Genomic DNA, 10,644 nt, shown 5'->3' on the forward strand with positions numbered 1-10,644 from the left:
GAGAAGCAGAGAGAGAGACAAGCAGAGAGAGAGAAGCAGAGAGAGAGACAAGCAGAGAGAGAGAGCAGAGAGAGAGACAAGCAGAGAGAGAGAAGCAGAGAGAGAGACAAGCAGAGAGAGAGAAGCAGAGAGAGAGAGACAAGCAGAGAGAGAGAAGCAGAGAGAGAGACAAGCAGAGAGAGAGAAGCAGAGAGAGAGACAAGCAGAGAGAGAGAGAGACAGAGAGAGAGACAAGCAGAGAGAGAGAAGCAGAGAGAGAGACAAGCAGAGAGATAGAAGATAGAGAGAGACAAGCAGAGAGAGAGAAGATAGAGAGAGAGAGAGCAGAGAGAGAGACACACGATCAACCCAGATAGATATTCACATACATAAATAAAAGAAAGAGAGGAGGATAGAAAGAGAGACACATAGATAGATAGACAGATAGAGAGAGATAGGAGAGAGAGACACATAGATAGATAGACAGATAGAGAGAGATAGGAGAGAGAGACACATAGATAGATAGACAGATAGAGAGAGATAGGAGAGAGAGACACATAGATAGATAGACAGATAGAGAGAGATAGGAGAGAGAGACACATAGATAGATAGACAGATAGAGAGAGATAGGAGAGAGAGACACATAGATAGATAGACAGATAGAGAGAGATAGGAGAGAGAGACACATAGATAGATAGACAGATAGAGAGAGATAGGAGAGAGAGACACATAGATAGATAGACAGATAGAGAGAGATAGGAGAGAGAGACACATAGATAGATAGACAGATAGAGAGAGATAGGAGAGAGAGACACATAGATAGATAGACAGATAGAGAGAGATAGGAGAGAGAGACACATAGATAGATAGACAGACAGAGAGAGATAGGAGAGAGAGACACATAGATAGATAGACAGACAGAGAGAGAGATAGGAGAGAGAGACACATAGATAGATAGACAGACAGAGAGAGATAGGAGAGAGAGACACATAGATAGATAGACAGATAGAGAGAGATAGGAGAGAGAGACACATAGATAGATAGACAGACAGAGAGAGATAGGAGAGAGAGACACATAGATAGATAGACAGAGAGAGAGAGATAGGAGAGAGAGACACATAGATAGATAGACAGATAGAGAGAGATAGGAGAGAGAGACACATAGATAGATAGACAGATAGAGAGAGATAGGAGAGAGAGACACATAGATAGATAGACAGATAGAGAGAGATAGGAGAGAGAGACACATAGATAGATAGACAGATAGAGAGACTGTTACAGCCAAGAAATTGAGCCTCAATACAAACGTAATGGTGTCTGAGGCCCTGTTGTGGATCCAGACACTGTCAGAGAGCGGAAATACGAACAGGCCCAGTGATGACGAGCAACCAATGTCTGGGAAGTCTGGGTACATGTCTTAGACTCCTACTCTTATCAGTCATCACAAATCAATACAAATGTGATTCTATCATACTAGAAGGCGTCAGTAAATATCAAAATAGAGTATAATAACAGCGGAATAACTAATCTATACAGACTATAAAATGCCATAACTAATCTAAAACTACACACACAGTATACACCAACATACACAGTATACACCAACATACACAGTATACACCAATGTGTATGTAGTGCCCAGTGTTATGAGGTAGGAGGTAGGCTATGCAAACTTTTGTACATTCTTGTTTTTGTGACAGAGTCAAACAGTTCTGAAGAGATTAACACACACTCCCACGTCTGCACCGGCTACCCTTTCATCACACAGCTGAAAACACACACACAGAGGCAGGCACAGATGCACGCACGCACACACACACAGAGGCAGGCACAGATGCAAGCACGCACACACACACACACACACACACACACACACACACACACACACACACACACACACACACACACACACACACACACACACACACACACACACACACACACACAGCTGAAAACACACACACAGAGGCAGGCACAGATGCATGCAAGCATGCAAGCACGCACACACACACAGCTGAAAACACACACACACAGAGGCAGGCACAGATGCATGCAAGCATGCAAAACACACACACAGACGCACACACACACACACACACACACACACACACACACACACACACACACACACAGCTGAAAACACACACACACAGAGGCAGGCACAGATGCACGCACACACACACAAAATCTCCAGGATCCATTGAACCCATGGGACTCCCACAAATCCTCAAAAACAGCTGAATCATTTCAGTACATTGTTTCAGGTATAAGCTCTGAAAAAACAAATATGGAGGGCATACTGTAACTCTGTTCTTATCTTCCATCTAAACATACTGGGAAATTGTAGTGGTGAGTACCAAAATCCACCATGACAGTAGTAACCTTTCAACAGAAGCAGTGTGAGATGACGACATGTATACAGTACACCCACTCAAAAGAGATCACCATGCAGAGGCACTCAACACCACAACCCCTCAACGCTAGACCCCAGACTGGAAGAGTGTACATCATGGGTCACCCTTTCTCACTGTTCATTATAAAAGGCTATATATCATTGATGTGCCATTAAAATAGCTTATTGTGGGATTGCCTGAGGTCTGATGAAGAAAGGGTTACAGGAAAAGGAGCTCCATCTCTGTATTCCCTCGAGACCCAGAAACAACCCAGTCACTTCCTCCAAGCCCAGGAGAAAAAGTAACAAGGAGGGAAAATGAGACGGAGAGGGAGAAAGAATGAGGGAGTTAAGTAAAGAGAGAGCAGGAGAGTGGAGGTACAGTATGTGAGTGAAAGACGGAGAAAAGAAAGAGGGGTGGGGGTGAACAACAAGAGGTGCGAGACTGGAGTGGGGGAGAGAAAGAAAAGAGGGTGGGAGAAGGGAATAACTTTTAAATGGAAACTTCTAGAATGAGAACACCATGACTGTTCTAAGATTTCGAATCCACCAGTATGAGTCATTGAAACTCCCAGCGGCCACACCATAATGTTGTGTCCTCTGCTCTTGCCAAAACAGGGTAGACATCACAGGGATTCAAGAGAGTTAAGAGGAGCTCTTGACCAAGGGTGAATTACATTTCAAAAGACCTTTCTTCATCGTCTGAACTTGATCCGCCTGTAAGATTACGATCATATTTTGAACATTCCACTACTGGTTTAAGGATAAAAAGAGACTCACAATAGAAACCCAGCACACAAAGAGGCAGCACTTCTAGTTCCTAAATGAAGCTGAATGTTATTTTGTCAGCATGTCCAATGAGTATAATACTATGGGAGAAAAAAAAACTGGAACTATACATGGTCAAATTGGAACTATTATGAAAACTCTTTTGGAAACCAACAAATACATACATCACGCTGGTGTTACATTATTCGCTGGAGGAGAAACCTTCCTGGCTCTTTCTGCATCTGCTGAGGACTGCTGTATGTGACCCTAACTCTCATCCTAACAGAAGGCTTAATTTAGCCAACTGGTCATGAATGAATAACCAATGACCAATGAATTGCTGGTCTTTACTCAGAAGTGGCAAAGATGGTAGCCATTTATCATCATGTGGTTACTTTACAAGTAAACCACTCTTTCTAGAACAAATGTCATGCATCATTTGCATGAAAAACAAGACTTTCACATGTGCATGAGGAGGACAGATGCTCTCGTACGACCGGGGTATAACTAACTACTGTGAGGACGATGCGCTTCTGAATAACTAATAGTGGATCTGAACTAGGAACAGTGAAGTCAAATCAAATTTTTCAAATCAAATTTTATTTGTCAAATGCTTGGTAAACAACAGGTGTTGATGAACAGTGAAGCGCCTACTTTACGGGCCTTTCCCAACAATGCAGAGAAAATAGAGAAATAATAACAGATAATAATAAAAGTCATAATAAATACACAATGAGTAACGATAACTTAGCCATAATATATACACACGGGGTGCCAGTACTGAGTCATTGTGCAGGGGTACGAGGTCATTGAGCTAGTACATATAACAAGGAACAAAGTGACTAGGCAACAGGATAGATAATTAACAGTAGCAGCAGCGTATGTTATGAGTCAAAAAAAGTGAACGCAAAAAGGATCGATGCAGATAGTCCAGGTAGATATTTGATTAACTATTAAAGTAAGTATTTATCATTTATGGCCTGGGGTTAGAATCTGTTCAGGGTCCTATTGTTTCCAGACTTGGTGTATCGGTGCCGTGTGGTAGCAGAGAAAACAGTCTATGACTCGTGTGGCTGGAGTCTTGGACAATTTTTAGGGCCTTCCTCTGACACCGCCTGGTATAGTGGTCCTGGATGACAGGGAGCTTGGCCCCAGTGATGCACTGGGCCGTCTGCACTATGGCCCAGCTTTGCGATCGGATGCCAAGCAGTTGCCATACCAAGCTGTGATGCAGCCAGTCAAGATGCTCTCAATGGTGCAGCTGTAGAACTTTTTGAAGATCTTTTCAGCCTCCTGAGGGAGAAGAGGTGTTGTCGTACTCGATTCATGACTGTGTTGATGTTTTTGAACCATGATAGATCCTTAGTGATGTGGATACTGAGTAACTTGAAGCTCTTGACCAACTCCACGACAGCCCCGTCGATGTGAATGGGGGCATGCTCGGCCCTCTGTTTCCTGTAGTCTACGATCAGCTCCTTTGTCTTGCTGACTTTGAGGGAGAGGTTGTCCTGGCACCACACTGCCAGGTCTCTGACCTCCTTCCTATAGGCAGTCTCGCGTCGTCAATGATCAGGCCTGCCACTGTCGTGTAGTCAGTAAACTTATAGATGGTGTTGGAGTTGTGTGTGGCCACACAGTCATGGGTGAACAGGGAGTGCAGGGGGGGGGGGACTAAGCACACACCCCTGAAGGGCCCCTGTGTTGAGGGTCAGTGTGGCAGATGTGTTGTTGCCTGTCCTTACCATCTGGGGGCAGCCCTTCCAGTATCCAGTTGCAGAGGGAGGTTTTAAGTCACGGGATCCTGAGCTCAGTGATGAGCTTGGAGGGCACTATGGTGTTTTGAATGCAGAGCTGTCGTCAATGAACAGCATTCTCTTATCCAGGTGGGAGAGGGCAGTGTGGAGTACAATAGAGATTGTGTCATATGTGGATCTGTTGGGGAGGTATGTGAATTGGAGTGGGTCCAGGGTGTCTGGGATGATGGTGTTGATGTGAGCCATGATCAGCCTTTCAAAGCATTTCTTGGCTACAGATGTGAGTGTTACTGGGCAATAGTCATTTAGACAGGTTACCTTGGCATTCTTGGGCACAGGGACTATGTTGAGCTGCTTGAAACATGTGGGTATTACAGACTGGGTCAGGGAGAGGTTGAAAATGCCAGTGTAGCCTTAACCCAGGCAAGCTATGTAGCCTATGCCCTGTTACTGCAAGCAAATAGGACGACTGTTTTTAACATTAAGGGGGAGTAGGGTATGCAGAGAAAGACGGCATTCTGCAGAAATAGTCTGGCCCATACAGCCAGGGAGTGGCCTTACTGCTTGACCTGGCCTCAGTCCTGCCTGCCTGCTCACATTACGTCTGGAACAGGAGAAGAATAAACATCAGCATCACAGCTGCCATTGGTCATTGTGTTGACCCCTCCAAAAGGAAACTGCCTGGTTAAGGGTGGGGCCTAGAGGCAGGAATTACAACAGAAACAAAAGAAGAAAAACCATATGCATGAGAGAGAGAAAGAGAGAGAGAGAGAGAGAGAGAGTTGGAAGGAATGGGAGAGACAGCGAGTGAGAAACAGAGAGAGAGAAAGAGAGAGAGGGAGAATTCCTGTGCAGAGGGGGAGGTAGAGGGATAAGGGTTGATGGAGGCCAGAGAGGCAGTGTTCTGGAAGGATTTGGGGAAGGTTCAGGGGAGACAGAGACGAAGACCAGAGCAGAGCTGTTAGTCCGGTCAGGCAGGGGAAAGCTGGTCAGACTCACAGCAGTTTTGGGGTTAAAACCTCAGGTCAGTGGAGCCAGTCAGTGGTGGTCACATGCCGCACAGTGGGGCAACGGAAGGAAGTAGTCAAGCACTGGAGCCCTGATGATGTGTTTAAGTGATCCGTTCACCGGGATCCTCATTGATTGTTTCCTGAGTAACTCAATGAGTGAAGTAAATGAGATAACAACAAGCAGGACTTGAACCACCCCTATAGACATGGCAGGTATACACAAACACACAACAAGGTATTAGTAGGTTGTTGCGAGTCAGTGAATAGAAAAATCTATCTTCCCTTTCGGAACGATTCATTGTATTAAGAAGGATTACTCCAGAGATTAGTCCAGCAGATAATGATTTCATGCTTCCTTGGACTCCACATGCATGATAAAGGAATATGTTGACTGAAAACATTAAAGGATTTGTCTCTGGCTGTAGGTCTGGATAAATAAGTAGGGGTATTAACCCTCAACGGCCAAATCCCCCAATCTGGCCCCGTTCTAATATCCAACCTCTGTAATCATCCCCTGCTATAGCTAAACACATCTGCACCTCTCCACAGCAACGCTTATGACTGTGCTAATCACTCAAGGAACTATAGCCTACAGGCTTCACCAAAACAGTTCAATACTGATGTTTGGTGATAAGTTACTCTCATATTCATGGGAAAAAAATATTGATATTCTATCAATAAAAAGGTGCAAACTGTGATTCATTTCCCCACCAAAACAAGAAACTTATGTTTGGGTGAAATTTGCATAAAACTACACATTACGTCCAAAAGTGTATTTGAGCTGTAGCCTATTACACCTTCTATGGCAGTAGTATAAGGCTCAAGTATAACATGCCTTTCTGTGCAGAAGTACAAGGATTTCTGCTCACTGAATCAGTAACAATTGTTCATTGACTGATGTGATAGGACTAGTTTCCAGACTCCACAAGAGGACATGAACTGTAAAATGGCAGAGTGAAATATAACTTGACGGGCTACACGCATTAACTCACAGAGCGTCTGTAATTATATTCCACTACCTGATTCAAGATGATAGGCAACTCTAAATGAATTGCTCATGTGTGTAACCATGCTTTCAGCTGAACAGAGGGGTGTCAGTAAGGGAACAGTCTGGCCCTCTATGACCTGCTGGCAAATTATAATAAATCCAGACAATCACAGACATGAAGCTTCATGCAGGTTAATGGCGTAATTCCATTAGTCTAGCTAAATCATTTAAAATGCCCAGCGTGTGGTCCACCGCTACAAATGGGCTTTATAACCTTGCATTCCTCCATTTGGAATTCCACTACAGCGCCCCTCGTTCCAAACGTTGTAATCGGGAATGTGGTCGGTGAGACAGACTACGCATTCCATCCCCGCTGCTGCTGGCACGAGCATGGGATAACTCCAACCGGGCACCTTACATTGTAGGACACCTATGGAGACCTGTGTCGGTCACCTATAAAGTCGTCATAGTCTGTGTGAAAGCAGACTGCTATCAAGTGATCAATCATTGATCAAAAGGACCCCATACAATTATATGGACCTATCTAGACTGTAGCCTATTTCCACAAAAAGACACTTGGATTGTATCCATCTACCCCAAAGTTCAACAGTTTAATAATGACCAATAGACAAACCGTGAAAATCATTAGTAGGCTATTAGGCCTACAGGCGTTAAATGTTCTTCCAGACACTGCTTCTTCTAGAGGAGGGAAACCCAATAGAATGAATTCACATTTTTGTTGAGGCATCACTCCCTTAGGCCCTATAGCTTTTGAGGCAGACATCCGTTCACTGAACTGACCACCAGCCACGGACGGGCGGTTAAACCAGATCAAAGTTAAGGGCAGAACAGCAATGAGAAAGTGATGAACATCTGGAAGTAGGCTAATGAAAAGTGGAAGAATGGAAGGACCCACCCTCTCCCTGGAGTAACGGCAATCACGGGGTTCTTTTAATGAGGGAATAATCTTTAAAGTATTCAGGAATTCAACTTCAAAACTAACTTTGATTGAAGAAAGAACCTGATCGAAAAACGTTTTAGTTTAAGTTCCTAATTTTTAAAAGTTTAGCCAAAAGAGTGAGGGTGGCAAGTTTCCAAAAGGTTCCAGAACGCAAATATTAACTGAAGATCTCCTCTCCAATTTTAACAATAACCTCAGTGAAAATGTGAGACCGCTCTCTCAGCTGTCAATAAAATTCAGCCAACATGAATGACCTATTAACACAGAACGTCTCAGCAATAACACACGCGCCAGGACCCAATGCAATGTGTGCGTTCCCTCGAGGAGCGCATTATCGCCAATGATGCTCAGCTAAATAGCCTACTATGCACGAGAACAAAACCACTCATTAGACCATTAATACTTATAGTAATATTAAGGGTAAAGTGCACACCAATTCATACAAACATAACGCAGTTAAATAGATAAAGAATGGGCAATAAGAGACCCGTTACTTCTAGAAGTAAGACACAAACCGGGGAAAGGATAGGACAAAAGAAATCTTACGCAAGACACCATTTTGGACTTATTAATTGAGCAAATGTTAACATACAGGCGGCTGGGAATTAAGAATGCATTATTTTATCAAAAGGCTGTTGTACTTACCTATCCTTATAAATCCGTTCAGACGTCTTGGGCCAGGAGCGCTCACTGACATGGAGACAAAAACACCGCAGCCTAGCGGTTCAGAACCCCCTCCCTCCGCTCTTAAAGGGCCAGGAGCGCCTTAGACCAGAATAGTACCTTAGGCTGGAAACCCCATTCCACTCAGACATCTCTGCATATTCATTCAAAATTGTCAAATGTAAGAGTTATAATAAGAGAGTCGTCGTATTAATGGCTCAGTGTGACTTATAGAAATATAGCCTAATGCAAGAGTGACCTAAAGTACGTCAGCATTGCTCTTGCTTTCCATTCTTTTTATGGTCCGCGTAACATGACGTCATACTCTAGTCTCCCCTGGAATCTAACCGTGTTTTACAGAAGACTAAATAGTCGATTGAGGGACGCAAATGTGGTTACTGTTTTACAGAGAATGGATACACCACAGCTATATCACTAATTGAATAATGCCTAAAAAAGGGTGGGTGTGTTTTTATTGAAGTGGTACTGTATAGCGTGTTACACATCAATAACTACATCCATACGATTGGCGTTTACTTTGGCAGATAAACATCATGGCTACAATGTCAGGCACACCGGCACAGGATATTAATTGCACGATGAAAAATAACAGAAAAGGTCGCATAGTCCGGCTTGAGCCGACATCAGGTTCAAATTGAGATCTGAGGGGTCTGCTCGGCATCGTCTGGCTAAGAATTAGGTTGGTTCATGTCTGCAAAGATGCGTCCTGAGAGCCAGATGACTATACCCGTTCAGTTGCTCCAGGAGAATCCATCCACAGCCTATTCATAATCCATTCGAAATGGAACGTTACATCTCTTCTCAAAATGTTTTAATAAAGCAATAATATGCCATATGTCGATACACATAAAAATGAGATACCCATCTGCATTAATAACACAATATACTATAGGCCTATAGCCTATCAATTAATAAACGAAGGTGTTTAAATCATTTAGTTGGTTAAATATTTCCCCTGCTGGCTGAATCCAGTCCAGGGACTCATATTCCCAGGGCAGTGAAACCATGTGTCTGAATGATTAACCCTCTCAAGGGTATATACAGTACAGTGCATTCGGAAAGTACTCAAACCCCTTGACAGCCTTATTCTAAAATGGATCAAATAAAATTCCTAATTAATCAACACTCAATGCCCAATAACAAAGCGAAAACAGGATTAGAAATGTTTGCAAATGTATTTCAAATAAAAAACAGAAATACTTTATTTACATTGATATTCAGACCCTTTGCTATGAGCTCAGCTGCATCCTGTTTCCATTGATCATCCGTGAGATGTTTCTACAACTTGGAGTCCACCTGTGGTAAATTCAATTGATTGGACAGTATTTGGAAAGGCACACACACCCCTGTCTATTTACAGTTGAAGTCGGAGGTTTACATACATCTTAGGCAAATACATTTAAACTCAGTTTCACAATTCCTGACATTTATACTAGTAAAGATTCCCTGTTTTAGGTCAGTTAGGATCACCACTTTATTTTAAGAATGTGAAATGTCAGAATAATAGTAAAGAGAATGATTTATTTCAGCTTTTACTTCTTTCATCACATTCCCAGTGGGTCAGAAGATTACATGCACTCAATTAGTATTTGGTAGCATTGCCTTTAAATTGTTTAACTTGGGTCAAATGTTTCGGGTAGCCTTCCACAAGCTTCCCACAATAAGTTGGGAAAATTATGGCCCATTCTTCCTGACAGAGCTGGTGTAACCGAGTCAGGTTTGTAGGCCTCCTTTCTCGCACACGCTCTTTTAGTTTCGCCCACACATTTTCTATAGGATTGAGGTCAGGGCTTTGTGACGGCCTCTCCAATTCCTTGACTTTGATGTCCTTAAGCCATTTTGCCACAACTTTGGAAGTATGCTTGGGGTCATTGTCCATTTGGATGACCCTGACTGGTGTCTTGAGATTTGCTTCAATATATCCACATAATGTTCCATCCTCATGATGCCTTCTATTTTGTTAAGTGCACCCCCACAACATGATGATGCCAGCCCCGTGCTTCAAAGTTGGGATGGTGTTCTTCGGCTTGCAAACCTCCCCCTTTCTCCTCCAAACATAACAATGGTCATTATGACCAAACTGATCTATTTTTGTTTCATCAGACCAG

The 10,644-nt window shown here is 43.2% G+C and overlaps 1 protein-coding gene across 3 annotated transcripts in view; it reads right to left on the minus strand.

The window, feature by feature from the left end:
• Positions 1-8,624, minus strand: part of LOC112258696 (KN motif and ankyrin repeat domain-containing protein 2) — a 31,604-nt gene extending 22,980 nt beyond the window's left edge. Inside the window, exon 1 of one of the 3 annotated variants that reach the window (XM_024433223.2) lies at positions 8,498-8,624. The gene's annotated coding sequence lies outside the window, so the exon portion shown is untranslated. The remainder of the gene's footprint in view (positions 1-8,497) is intronic. The other 2 variants (XM_042327467.1, XM_042327468.1) reach the window with 2 other exon arrangements.
• Between the last annotated feature and the right edge of the window lie 2,020 nt (positions 8,625-10,644).

The sequence above is a fragment of the Oncorhynchus tshawytscha genome, linkage group LG09, assembly GCF_018296145.1.
Source record: "Oncorhynchus tshawytscha isolate Ot180627B linkage group LG09, Otsh_v2.0, whole genome shotgun sequence".
Taxonomy (NCBI): domain Eukaryota; kingdom Metazoa; phylum Chordata; class Actinopteri; order Salmoniformes; family Salmonidae; genus Oncorhynchus; species Oncorhynchus tshawytscha.